The 14837-nt window shown below is 41.2% G+C and overlaps 2 long non-coding RNA genes across 3 annotated transcripts in view; one reads left to right on the top strand and one right to left on the bottom strand.

Moving 5' to 3' along the window:
- LOC145719461 (uncharacterized) overlaps positions 1-14837 on the bottom strand; it is a 171725-nt gene that overhangs the window by 58197 nt on the left and 98691 nt on the right. The window lies entirely within an intron of this gene.
- LOC115942480 (uncharacterized) overlaps positions 1-14837 on the top strand; it is a 32299-nt gene that overhangs the window by 7529 nt on the left and 9933 nt on the right. Inside the window, exon 5 of one of the 2 annotated variants that reach the window (XR_014142378.1) lies at positions 4234-4288. This is a non-coding gene — a long non-coding RNA (uncharacterized LOC115942480). Of the gene's footprint in view, positions 1-254; positions 2583-4233; positions 4289-14837 lie in introns of those variants that run through there. The other variant, XR_004077089.2, reaches the window with a different exon arrangement.

Genomic DNA, 14837 nt, shown 5'->3' with positions numbered 1-14837 from the left:
TACTGGCTGCCTGATCTCGGACAAGATCGTCCATCTCCCTAAACCTTAGTTTCTTCATCTGAATAGTGGGTTAATGACACCCACTATTCAGATGAAGAAACTAAGGTTTAGGGAGACACCGACCTCGAGGGTGTGTAGGGGAGATTAAATGAGATCAAGATGCACGCGAGAGCAAGACGCCTGACACACAGGCTGCGCTCAATAAATAAGTATTTTCTCTTCCTGCCTCTTCGGTTTCTTCCCCTCCCTTACAGCCTCCTGGAGACCCAGCCCGAAGGTGATGGGCCGGGTGGCGACGGAGGGCACCACTTGCCTCAGTGACCCGAGCCAAGCGCAACCGCGGCTCCGCGGGGATCGCAAGGGCCTCAGGCCTCGCAGGACCCTGGGCATGGGAGAGTGAGATGCGGGCCTGTGGCGGCCGCCCAGGAAGGTTGGGGGGCAAGGGGCGCGGCCAGAGCCGCCACCCTGGATTTTGGCCGCCGGCCCTCCGGCCGCTGCGTTGGCTGCTGGGCCGCCTCCTCCACCCTGGTTAAGTTATCCTTTTGATCCCCATTCCCCCCCTCTCGGTGCCCGCCACCAAGGAGGCCGGTTTCCCGCAGCTCAGGCCCCGGGGAAGTCATCGCTCCGGGGCGGGTTGGACCCCCAGCATCCCCGGCTGGTCTCCGACGGCTTTTCGCCCGAGGCGGGCAGGAAGGGGTTAACCGCGCCCTTCTCCTCTCCCCCCCCCCCCCCCCCCCCCCCCCGCGCCAACCCAATCCCGAGCCCTCGGCAGCGGGCGAAGGCCGCCGCTTCCCTCCTGAGGTCTCATTAGGGAAACCCTCACCGCTATTTTCAACATTTCCTCAATCAAGTGCCTTTAAATAGAGCTGCACAAACAAATTGGCGGCAAAAGCGTAGATCTTGTCACGATTGAGACCAATCCAATATTTCAGCCTTGTTTGCTTTGCAATTACGGGTTGCCTTGCGGCTGCGGTGCCACCGGGGCAAATCTGCAGCCGCCCGCTTTCTCCTCTGCACCCTCGGCGGGTGGAGGAAGCGACCCGCAGAGCCCCCGGAGGGAGGAAGCGGGGTGGCGCTGGAGGAGGTGACGCGAGGGAGAGGCGGGCGGCGGAGCCCTTCCTAAACCCGCGTGCAAAGGGCGCGAGCAATGGTAAAGGAGACGGATTTCTCAGGTTCCCGGCCGAGCCACTGAGATATGTGCAGTAATAATAAAATGTGCAGTGCACATGCCGACAACGATGTTGTGTCCTTATCCAGCTCCTTTTCTCCTCCCTTCCCTTTCCTCCCACTTCTATCTCCATTACATTTTTCTTCAGTATTTGTTAGCGGGTACTGGTTTCCCCTTCTTTCTCGCTGTTAAACTGCTAGCATGATTTGTTATGTTTTCCATAGCTGCTGCTTCTTGTTTGACTTTTTGTACAAAGTCGCTTTAAATCGGCCGCAGGAAGACTAAAGCTCCAAGCCCTTTGGATGGGCTCCTGCAGGCGTGTGCAGGGCCCCCTGCCCTCCCTGCCTTCTTGCGGGATGGCTCTTCTGTGTACGTCGGCCGCTGGGTGCGTTCGGTCACCGCGCAGGCCAGCCTAGTTTGTTTCAGCGGAATAGTAGTTAACTCAGATCAGGTCCTAAGCCTTGTATTTCACAGACAATTAAATCTCGGCTGCTGTTTAACAAAATTGTAATATTTACTCTGCTCTGTACTGCGGAGCACTTTTAAAGTCAAAAACAAATACATTTCACAAAGAAAATATGATAATAAATCTTTTTATGGATTTTCTCTGCATAAGTGGAAACAACGTGATTTAAATCCCCACGCCCTGGCCCCCCTTCTGAGGCACAGCTGAGGTTATACAGATACTGTCTTTTAACTCACATTCTTCACCGTCTGGGGGCAGGCACCTGCATTTGTTACATTCAGTTTAGTTTCTAAGATTCCACACAACCCGCATTGGCAAAAGCAGCAAGTATTTTGGAATAATTAGGTCTGGGATGTGAATGCTATTTTCACCATGATTCAAGAAAGGTGGACATGACTTGGGTCATTATTTTATGATTTCATATTACCTTATAAATGTCTACCCATTTTCCTCTCATGTTGACTTCTGAAGGAGGTGGGAAAGTTGAGGCAGAGAAATATTTTTATGAGACTCTGGGGATACATATTAAAATATACTTCTTTATTTTTTAAAAATGTGTAAGGTGTGGATGGACTTAACATTTGTTTGCTGGTGGTCATAAAATAAATTCATAGGTGTTCTAGTCAATTAGCAATCTCTTTTAAGATTTACATTTTTTTTTGTTTATAATCCCACCTGGATTGTAGCTTCATTCTTCTGGATCTCACTCCTATTGTAAAATTTTGGTTTTCAATTTTATTTAAAGCACACCTCAGAAATAATGGTTTCATAAAATTGTGCAATGTCAAAACCACAGAATAATATTTCAAGTTCATATGTCATGCACACTCATGTATATCTCTCAAGAAATAGGAAGCAGTAGCAAGAAAGGGTACCATTTCATGAGAATTCTCTCTTCACCAAAAAAATTGGCCTGGCATATTATTCAATAAACAAATTATAATATTACTTTCATGTGTGTTAATCTGTTTAGTATTAAAACTGCTAGTGTCTTAATCATTAACATGTTTTACCACACTGCTTTCAAATGGGTGATCTCAGATAATTATGAAGATTTTGATGTTAATCCCATGTTAAGTGAACAACTATGAAAATAACCTTAAAGCATTATTCTTCTTCTATAAACACCAACAAACAGAGTTGTAGAGGGAACATGATTACTTTTTATCTGGCATTATCCTATAAGGATATGGCTACATTCATTTCTCTTAAAATCAGAGCAGTTTTCAGTTACTTTTAAACAGAATTTTTTTTCAACACAGCATTTTGCAGTATCTATAAACCACAACAACTTTGTACTGACAGATACATATTTTTTCAACATTGTCATTCATTAGCTTCCTTGCAAACTCACTAAAATAGAATAATATACAAAATATCAAAATATAGAGTACAATTAGTAGGTCCTACATATTTATTTAGGTAAGCCAATGTTATTAAAATTAAAAACATGTGCCTGGCATAGAAATGTTTCTTTAAGGAATTCTTTTTTGGACGCACAGTTATTATTTTTTAAACCAACTCAGATTTTCAAGTACTGATTTTTCACTCTAAACAGGCATTGCATTGTTTTAAACAGTAGCTCCTGGAACAATACCACTCTTAGTATTTTAGCCTTCCAAACAACAATTGGAATTGGATAAATGCTTTCAGCTGGGAGCACTTTCTTAATACCTTTGTAGGTAATAGGATTCCCCATTTGTACGGGGTGACAAATGGACAGTGCAGTGGACAGACTGCTTACCCTTTACAGAATCTACCAGAAAATGGAGTTTTTCTATGAGATTGTTTGTGGTCCATCTAGAAGAAATTCTGTTCAAATGTGAAATCAGGGAAAATGGGCAAACGCTTTTTCTAACTACAGTTATGAAGTGATGACTGGAAGAGGGGGATGAAAAATATAAGACAGAAGGAATGCAGAAACATAAAATCTGAAAAAGACAATTTCCTTAGGCAGGATCTGGCTCTTTGTCTATAAACAGGAGAGTGATGAATTGGATCCATATAATCAAAGAGATTGTTTTTGTTTTCTTTAATTCAGTGATTTTTAAAAATAGATTTTTCACTGGATGAAGAAGCCCAAATAAAAAATATATGTAAATTCTTGTATATGGGAAAATGCTAGCTTCCATGATTTTTAAATATTGGTTTAAAATATAAGGACCTTTAATCCATTATACCATTGTTCTTTCTAAATGAATACATGTCAAAAAAGAACCTTGTGATAAATGAATACATGTCAAAAAGCAACGAATTTTTTCAAACTGGTGAAATATATCCATGAGATAATTTGCATAATCTCCAACTTGCTGAGAAAAAATTTAAGAAACAACTTTTTTTCAGGAATAAACCAGGGAACTTTGTTATTATTCTGGGATAAATAAAGCAAGAAACTGCCTCCTTACATTCCTAGTAATTCTTTTGGTTTTTCCCAACATCGTTAAGCTCCATGCATCTTTTGCTTTTCGAGTAAAGATGATGTCAGCAATAAAATTACAGAATCTAATCAAGTGACTATTTTTGCTTTATTGCAAATATAGATTATATATGGGCTGTTGAAGTGTTTAGCTGTTTGAATGCTGAATTTTTCTTTTTTCAGATAGACTGATATTTAATGAAGTGTTTATGAAGATAAATATGATGGCTCATCAAAGGTAAAACAGCCATGGTAACAAAGCAGTATTTGAGTCCGTGAGGTGTGGGCTGCACTTTGTAAATTATAGTGCTTTTAAATCATGACCTAGGTATTTGCAATGAGGATATCTGGGAAGAGAACCTCAAGGGTCCTTAACATACACGAGCAAGAGCACATAATCCTGTAGAGGAACTTGCCCTCAGAAGGATATTGCCATTCCTACCCCACAACGCCAGCCCCACCCCTGCCATATTTCTACTTGCTATATTTTACTAAAAGTCCCAGAGGGACACCTGGGTGGCTCAGTCGGTTAAGCATCTGCCTTTGGCTCAGGTCATGATCCCAGGGTCCTGAGATCCAGCCCCTCCTCAAGCTCCCTGCTCAGAGGGGAGTCTGCTTCTCCCTCTCCCTCTCCACTGCTCGTGCTCTCTCTGGCTTGCTCATGCTCTCGCTCTCAAATAAATAAATAAAATCTTTAAAAAAAAAAAGTCACGGAATTAAGAGTGCCTGCAACCCAATGGGCTTTTCTCTCCTTAAATACTTTACTGTCAAATGGTATTAATATAGCTACGTAATTATTGAAAGGTTCACTCAACTGTTCCTGTGTTTTGTTCTCATCGTTAGCTATCTGAATATGAGGAAACAACTGGATCATGCACTGAATTTTTCTCATTGCCTTGAATGCTAGTTTTAGCTTGCAGTCTCAGATACATTTGAGTAAATCGTAAGCCATGTACATTTTATTGTGTTATTGTTTATGCCCTGCTTCATGTCAGAAAGGCTCTAAGGCTGTTTTTTTCCCACAATTGGTAAGATACATTTTTAAAAACCTATCAAAATAATCCCTGTAAATCTGATTATAATTGATTTTGACGCTTATTGCAAGATCAGTGATGTCTTCTGGCAAATATTTGATCCCAAGATGAAGCAAAGTCACACTTGAAATGAGACAAATTTTTGAAAATTAATTTTGAGAATGTTATATTATTAAGAAATCATCGTCATAATACATGGAAATAAAGCTATGAATACTATGCATGTAAAATGGCATAACCTTGTGACTGAGAGCAAGTCTCTGGACTGAGAGGCACAGTTCTGAATCCTGACTACAACACATAGCAACATGTGATCTTGGCAAAATGGCTCTTCTTTGCTTCAGTGACCATGGCCACAGAAGGTGGATAATAAGTGTAGACTCTTACAGTGTCGTGATGAGCATTTTTTGAGATGATTCCCACAAGGCTTTTGGTTGAGGGCCTGGCATAGAGTAAATGCTTACTAAACAGTAGCTCTTCTCTTCAGCACAGCTCCACAGCATTAAAAGGTGGCATGCCACAGTCACCTTCCTGAGAACCACTAAGTGTGGAGATGTTGACAGCCCACAGATTTCATGGAGACTCGTGTGAGAAGCCTACACTGGCTTCCAGACCTCAGTGTTGACAGCGAAAAGGCAATGGCTTCTGTCTGTCTTTAGAGGCTCCAGAAAGGAATGGGGAGATGGACCTAGTGATAGCAACCTGCCAGATTGGCAGCGCAAATCTAGTTTCATGCCATCTAGCCCATGTGTAGTGTGGTCTGTTGGTGCCTGACACAACGGTCTAAACGGAGGAAAACGGCGCATTAAAGAAATGAAATATGCTAGGGCAATGGTCCCTCCCATTGTTTTAATTGTGCACTCTAACAGTAAGACATTTTAGGTATAGATCTATTTGCAAATTATAAATCTGCACTACTTTACTGGTATATACATTATAAATCCATGTAAAAAATGAACTAAAAGAGGGCAAGGTTTAAGAAGACTTAAACAACAGGTGTAAATATTTTCAGGCGAGATAAATTCAGTTATCAGCAGTGGATGCAAATCCACCTTTTAAATGGTCTTGGTCATTTAAAAATGCTTTTTCAGGGCACCTTGGGTGGCTCAGTTGTTAAGCAACTGCCTTCGGCTCAGGTCATGATCCCAGGATTCTGGGATCGAGCCCCACATCGGGCTCCCTGCTCCGCGGGGGGCCTGCTTCTCCCTCTCCCGCTCCCCCTGCTTGTGTTGCCTCACTCGCTGTGTCTCTCTCTGTTAAATAAATAAAATTTTAAAAATAAATGAATAAAAATGCTTTTTCATTAGCTTACTGTCTGATCTGTCTTCTCAACATTTCTGCCTTGTTGTGTGGCTGACTAAAGCTCTTCAGTAGGAGGGAGAGTGTCAGTTCTGCCATTTTCTTGATGGTTTATGCCCGTATTTGAATGATCTTTAATCTAAGTTTGTTTTAGGGCTTTTTGTAAAGCCCCCTGTCCATTTGGTGAAGGTTAGTTTAGCTAAAACTGGATTACATCATCTGCTTCCACCTACCTGAGCCAGATAAACCATCACACATCTCAGTCCATGTGAGTTCAAGCGGGGGCCACTGTCAACCCCTCCGCCGCTGAGATCTGCTCCTTCCCTAAGGATACCATGTGTGCCTCGGGCAACTTGACTAGGACCAAGCCAGGGTGTTGGTGAACTCATTTCTGATTATTTACATAAAAACAAATATAAAGAGAATTTCTGGGGCACCTGGGTGGCTCAGTTGGTTAAGCACCTGCCTGGGCTGGGGTCTTGGTCTTGGGATCCTGGGATCGAGCCCCTGCTCAGCAGGGAGCCTGCTTCTACCTCTCCCTCTGCCCCTCCCCCCTGCTCTTGCTCTCTCTTTCTCTAGCTCTATCTCAAATAAATAAATGCTTTAAAAAAAAAAGAGTTTCTAATGTGGTCTTCTTGCTCCCCATTCTTTGGGGCACCACTGTCTCTGACTCAGACATAATTATGGTTCCTGGCATTTCTCTTCCTTAAAGTTCTACAGCAGAATGAATGAGACCCTTAGGTGCACTGGACTTTGTTTTTTATAATTTGCCTTACTCTGTTTGTGTAGCTCTTCACTGTTTGCGAATCACTTTCACATATTTCTTCACTTGAATTTAGCATCTTTTTAGGGGTGGTAAAGCAGTCTGATTCTGTCCATTCTAAAGATGGAAGAGATGAACCATCGGTGGCATTGACTGGAGAGGTGAAATAATTGCCCAAGTTCACACAGTTGGTAGGAGGCAGAGCTGTGTTTGAACTTGTTTTCTGAAAGCAATATCACGCTGTTTCTTATACATCATTTTTAAAAAAAGATTTTATTCATTTATTTGAGAAAGAGAGTGAGAGAGAGCATGAGCAGGGAGAGGAGCAAAGGGAGAGGGAGAAGCAGACTCCCTGCTCAGCAGGGAGCCCAACGCGGGACTCGATCCCAGGACCCTGAGATGGTGACCTGAGCTAAAGGCAGACACTTAACGGACTAAGCCACCCAGGTCCCCATTGTTCCATCATCTTAACCGACTTTAGACTGTATTTATATTTGTCTGAACTGAGGGGAGAGGGAGCTATACAACTCAACAGAAGCAATGGTTCTAGGTGGTGCTGGGAAAGGATTAAGAAGAAGCATGCCTATTGGGACACACGAGGATCAAATGGAATAATGCGGAGGAAAGGAATTAGCATTTATTGAACACTTATTTTACCCTGTGCTCTTTACACACACTATTCCTTTAATATACTTCTTAAAAGGGGTAGGTTTTTACATATAAGGAAATCAAAGTTCAGAGGTGTTAAAGTAATTTGTCTCAAGTGCACAGCTTTTAAGTTGTGGTGTTGAAACCAAAGAGAGCTGACATTAAAAATATATACATTTTCAGTACCCAGGTAATGTTAAAAGAACAAAATATGTTAAATTTGAAAGTCTTGTGAGCACTTTTTGTCCCAAATTGGATCTGTGGCTGTGGGTAAAAATCAACCACAACAACACCAAATGCTAGCAAGGATGCAGAGAAACTGGATCATTAAGACACTGCTGGTGGGAATGTAAAATGGTACAGCCTGTCTGGGAGACAGTTCGGCAGTTTCTTACAAAGTAAACGTGTAACTACCATATGATTCAGCAATTGCACTCCTGAGCATTTATCTCAGATAAATGATGACCTAAGTTTGCATGGAAACCTGTACATGAATGCTTAAGGCAGCTTATTCACGATAGCCCTGAACCGAAAACAACTCACAGATCCTTCAGTGGATAGACAAACTGTTAACCATTCTGTTGACAGGTAAGCATGTATTGCTGATCATGGTATATCCATACCATAGAATATATTCGGCAATAAAAAAATGAATAAATTATCAATAAGCTCAAGAATCTGAATGAATCTCCAGAGAATTACACCAGGGGAAAAATACTAACCAGGACAAGTTATAGACTGTATGTTTCCATTTATGTAACATTCTTGAAAGGACAAAATTATAGAAGTGGAGAAGAGATTAGTGGTTACTAGAAGTTAAGGAGCAGTGGAAGGGAAGTGAGCGCAGCTATAGAAGGACAGCAAAAGGGATCCTTGTGGTTATGGAAATGTTCTGTATCTTAACTGTATTAATGTCCATATCCTGGTTGTGATGTTTTACTATAATTTTGCAGGATGTTACTACAGGAAGAAACTGGGTAAAGGGTGCAAGGGATCTCTATAATTAGTTACAAATGCATGAGAATCTATAATTACCTCAAAATAAGAAGCTTAATAAAAAAGTTGATTGACCTTTATTGACTTCCAGAACTTACCTGAAAATAAAGTAATGTTGGGAATGAGAATAGAAGTTGTGAACTTTATAAGAATTATTTTCAACGCACCACGGAAACTGGGTCTGAATTTTTTCCTTCTGATTTTTATTATGGATTATAATGCATTCTTACTGCTGTTCTGGGGAAGAAAAAAAATGCCACCTCTTCATCATAGGACTTTTATTTTGCAAACTATAGTGATTTTTTAGTTCATTAGGTGACTGATTCACACATTAGAAGATGAAACTAGACTGGTGCCTGGTTGGCTCAGTTGAAAGAGTATGTGACACTTGATCTTGGGGTTGTGAGTTCGAGCCACATGTTGGGTGTAGAGATTACTAAAAAAAAATAAACTTAAAAAAAAGAAGATAAAACTAGATTGCATTGGGTCTGATTTTTTTAAGATTTTATTTTTAAGTAATCTGTATAACCAACATGAGGCTCAAAACCACAACCCGGAGATCAAGAGTTGCATGCTCTACCAATTGAGTCAACCAGGTGCCCCTGTCACATTTATTCTTAAAGTCAGAGAAGAGGTTTTTTCTTTCCTTTTTTTCTTTTTTTTAAGATTTATTTATTTAGGGTGCCTGGATGGCTCAGTCGGTTGAGTGTCTGCCTTCGGCTCAGGTCATGATCCTGGAGTCCTAGGATGGAGCCCCCTTTGGGCTCTCTGTTCGGTGGGGAGTCTGCTTCTTCCTCTGCCCCTTACCCTGATCCTGTTCTCTCTCTCTCTTTCTTTCACTCTCTCTCAAATAAATAAATAAAATTATTTGAGAGAGAGGGCACGTGCACAAGTGTGCGCCCATGTGGGGGGCCGGCAGAGGGAGAGACTCTTCAAGAGACTCCCCGCTGAGCGCAGAGTCCTTCGTGGGGCTCCATCTCAGGATCCAAGAGATCGTGACCTGAGCCACAACCAAGAGTAGGTTGCTCAACCGACCTTGTCACCCAGGCTCCCGGAGAGAAGAGTTTTCATTATCCTTCCTTTCTCTTTGTCCTTTTAAACTTGTTTTTCTTCTTTTCTCCATTATCCTACTCGAACTCGTATTTTGCTATACTGTACTATTTAATCTAAAAACCAATAAGTGTACCTATTGTAGATGGAATTAGGAATATTGTTCTTAAAATGCAGAATATAACAATATATTGATTATACACACCATACTGTATGCGTGCAGTATGCTTGGATGTTCTTATTTTTGGAGAGGTCTAGTGGAGATTCTAAGTGTAATTAAAAAAATCTAGTGATGGTTTGCTGAGAAGATAAAGTGGCAGCTGGATTCCCGAGGGTTGGCCTCACGCTTCCGGGCCACCGGCACCGTGACAGGGCCCCTGCAAGCACCTGACAATGCCAGAGAGTGATGGAGTCATTGCCGAGGACTGCCGTCATGACAAATAGAGGTTAAATTGTGAGAATTTCAGGACATATTTTGGGGAAGGATTAAATAAATCAGTGGACTTGCTGACAGCAAATAGTATCTTTGAGTGGCTGATTTGAAACACAGCATCAGAGAATTGAGATGAATCCCAGGTGGTCTTTGGGAGCTCGAAAAAGTCCCAATGAGTTCGCCGACTTCCGCCTCGGCTTCATTTCAGCATCATTAAACAGTCTCTAAGTGATGGCTTATCAATTATCACCTTAAGAAAAGATTATGCTAAATACAATGGTGGAATTAAGGTACATTAATCCAACAAACATTATTTATAGTTCATTTAAATTAGTTCCCTCACTGCAGGGTTAGAAGGCCCTTGAACTGCTTCTTTATAGTATTTTCAATTCTATCACGGTATTACTACAACATACCTTTTTTAAGGAATTTAAAGTGCTTTAAATGCTTTCTTAACTGTCAGACTGAAGAAGAATTTTTTATTCTAACAGCTCATGTAAGCTCTTATAATAGCGAATGATAAACTCTATTCAAGAATGCCATAGTCGGATGTTAAAATAAAGTCTTTCAACTCAACTAGCTCTCAGTTGGAATGAGAGATGTCAAAAAGGGTGACTGCTACCACACAGCCTGGAAAAAAAAAAAAGAATTGCGCCCTCCCCTCCCACCCCCCGGGGCATTTCCAGTTGCTTGCTGGGAGGAAGTATCATGGGGGACAAAAACAATGAGACAGGTGAACGCCAGGCAACAGAAAGTCCTCACTGCATGTCTATATGAGGGAATTTAGCATGGCTGGCCCACCTCGATTTAGTGTTTTGTCAGACCAAATAGACAAAGAAAATACAAACAACAGAAACAATGAAAATCCCGAAACCCACAATAACACAACAAAAACTTTAATATGAACCTAAACAAAAATTGGGCTTTTATGAGGTTGACTCGAGGTCAGGAAAAGAATGGTAAACTTTTGAGAGGAAGAAAGAAATCATCAAAGCTGGGGGAAAGCTCGGAGTGGGGTTTAATAGCAGCTATCATATTGCTCCCAAGCCTTGGCCATTCTGATGCAGCTGTTTTGTTTTAAGATGGTCCCATTCTTGTTCCACTAACAGAGCCTTCCACAGTGACCCGAGTGCACACACCCAGGCACTCGGGCCATTCTAGATAACCATAAACCCCTCAGAGAATTACTGCAGGGGCCGTGTAAATGGAAATGATGAAATCCAATATAGCATTTAGCTGAATCATTGTCTGAGGTTAAACCCAGTGAACAGTTAGCAATATTCGGAGTCTCCTTATACTTGTCAAAATTGCACTGATGGAATTTTGTGCAAATTATGCACATGAGGGGAAGTGATTTTTTTTTTTTTTATGTTTAATATCAGTAGACTTTGGGTAGTAACTTGGATACAACTTTTTTTTTTTTTAAGATTTTATTTATTTGCGAGAGAGAGAATGAGAGGCAGAGAGCATGAGAGGGAGGAGGGTCAGAGGGAGAAGCAGACCCCCCGCTGAGCAGGGAACCTGATGCGGGACTCGATCCCGGGACTCCGGGATCATGACCTGAGCCGAAGGCAGTCGCTTAACCAACTGAGCCACCCAGGCGCCCCACAACTTTTTTTTTTTTAATTATTAAGGACATGAGTGGTGATAGACTTCTCACTGGAGAATATTTTTAAACATTGCAAGACGTTAGGGCTTTAGGAGAAGTCATTTTATTGAGTGGTGAACTTTGTCTTCTCATTTGCAAAAGGAGGATGATTTATTACATGGGTGAACATTCTCACGGGGCAATGAGCACCTCTAGGATAGTGTAAAGTTCAGGAAGTTGGTCAAGGCCTTGTTCCACCCAACATCAAGAATTAGAGGTTGGTGGTGCCTGGCTGGCTCAGTCGGTAGAACATGCAACTCTTGATGTCAGGGTTGTGAGTTTGAGCCCCATGTTGGCCGTAGAGGTTACTTAAAAAAAATAGAAGTGGAAGTTGGAATAGTACTAGTACTAGTGATAATAATAATAATAATGGCACTTACTATATGTCAGTCCCTTTTCTAAGTACATTTCCCATATTATCTCATTTATTTTTCACAGTTACTAAGCTACAGTTATCCCTATTTGACAGATGAAAAACTGAGGCACACAGAAGTTACCAGGGTCACATAACTACTGAGTAACAGGAAGGAACGAAACCCTTGCAGACTGGCTCTTGATTGTATTCTACTATCCACTCTCATTCATTCATTCACCACGTAATAATTGAGCATCTATTATGCTACAGGCATTGGGCTTTATGCCGCCAATCCTTTAGTGAATCCAGATGGATGCTTATCTTCTTTGAGCTTGCAGTCTATTGGGCATGAAGCTAGTGACTTACTGTGTAAAGTACTTGATGTTATGAGAAAGCATTAGTCAATATTGGTATGGCACATTGATTTTGATATAAGCTCCTTAATAAAAATAGGTAGCCCAACTCCTCCCCCCACAACCTTGGTTGTCTTCTTCCTTCTCCTCCCCATCTGAGTGGATAGGAGGGTCAGCCAACTTAAATGTGAACCTTCAAAGTCAGGCACCTTCACTCTACTCTGGTGGGTCTCAGGTCCCAGGCTAGGTGGGCGGGCTCCCCACTGCGATAGAGCTGTGCCAGTTACAGTGGCAGTAGCGGTGGCATTTGGGGGCGGGGTGAATTTAGAATGCATTGCTATTAAGGAGCCTCCACGCCCAGCATGGAGGCCAACGTGGGGCTTGAACTCATGACCCTGAGATCAAGACCTGAGTTGAAGTCAAGAGTCAGACACTTAACTGACAGAGCCACCCAGGCACCTTGAATGCATTGGTGTTAACCCATTCTTGGTTTGTTTTGATGGATAGCCATACAACTCTGGAATATGATTCTGGGTTCATCAACTTGCGGATGGCCTCCGCAAGGGGATTTAGGAGAAAACTCTGAGGGTTCTGTTCTTTCATACAGAGGAAGGTCCAAGCTCGTTCTTCTAAAGATAGAGTCACATCTATTATCTTCAAGTTCTGATATACTAATTTTGACTGCATCTTTTGGAAACCTTAAAACTATCTCTTCCTGGGATTCAAACTCAGAATTATGTGGAATAAATTACATGAGCCTCGTTTTTTAGACTTTTGTCTTGAATTCCATCGGGGATCTCTTCTAGGGTGCACCCTTTTGTGACTCTCGGGTCACAAAGTTCACATGATTGGGATTCATTAATTCATTCTTCCATAAGTGTTGATTGAATGCCTACTGTATGCAAGACCTAAAATAAATCCAACTTGAGATCCTGGAGTTCATATTTCCTTAAAAATTCTAAAGACAAAAATGCTAACTTTAGACTTATATGAGGATTTAGGATTAAAAGGAAATAAGTAAGTCATAGATTGTTCAGGAACCAATGATTTATTTTGCTCAGGAGGAGAATATTCAATTCTAAAATATACTGATATGTATAAACACATTTGGTAATAAAACAATGTAGTTTTTATGAGAACATATCTAATCATGAACACTGAGATCCAGCCTCTTCCAAATGTGTAAAATAAGTTAGAGTTTTATTCATACTAATGATAATGGGAGTGACATATGTGCATACAGTGAGTTCATGGTTGAAGGCCCTGCTGATTAGGATCTGTGTTCTGTGGTTTTTGTCACTTGTGTGTGTTTAAACCCTGTAGAATAGAATCTATCCCCATGTATTTGGTTTATGAAGAAAACCGGAAACATGATATTGAATTAATGATCCAGTTTCTCAAAAGGGGAGACTATTGGCCTAACACCTTCCTAAATTGTAGCTGTCAACGTGTTTAGTTTGGTTCTAATGGGAGCTGGGCTGGAGAAAGGAAAAGTTTTATAGGAAAGGTTATGTGATATTAATAAGAACCACATTCTGTTTGATGTTCTCTCAAATTGTATGTCTTTATCTTACTAAAAATTGAACCATCCAAAAATAATAAATCTTCCTCTTCTATGGCCCACAAATGATCAACATTTTGGATGATCAAAAAATTTTTGTCCTAAAGATACCCCCCCTACTAGCTCAGCTTTATTTTCTGGGGCTGATTTATAGCTCCGAGCACCACCTCATATTTTTTCAAGCATCAGAGTCATAATGTATTTTACAAATACCCAAAAGTGCTTAAAAATCCATGAACCTCTGTATTCCTATTTTTTTATTCTTTTATATGTATTCAAATTGGCTAAACAGATGGCTTCCTATTTTTGAAAAAAAAAAAAAAAAACCTGCTAAGAATATTCACCTTAAGATGGAGAACTCTTAGGTTAAATTTCATTCTGGAGTGCACTTTTACAGCCAAGTAATTAACCTTTGGAAATGAGAGTATTTGAGAAAAACAAGGGAAATCTTTTTTTTTTTTTTTAAAGATTTTATTTATTTATTTGAGAGAGAGAGAATGAGAGACAGAGAGCATGAGAGGGAGGAGGGTCAGAGGGAGAAGCAGACTCCCTGCCGAGCAGGGAGCCCGATGCGGAACTCGATCCCGGGACTCCAGGATCATGACCTGAGCCGAAGGCAGTCGCTTAACCAACTGAGCCACCCAGGC

This window comes from Leptonychotes weddellii, chromosome 2 (assembly GCF_054177405.1).
Source record: "Leptonychotes weddellii isolate Sample4059 chromosome 2, ASM5417740v2, whole genome shotgun sequence".
Lineage (NCBI taxonomy): Eukaryota > Metazoa > Chordata > Mammalia > Carnivora > Phocidae > Leptonychotes > Leptonychotes weddellii.
This window is presented reverse-complemented; position numbering and strand designations above follow the sequence as displayed.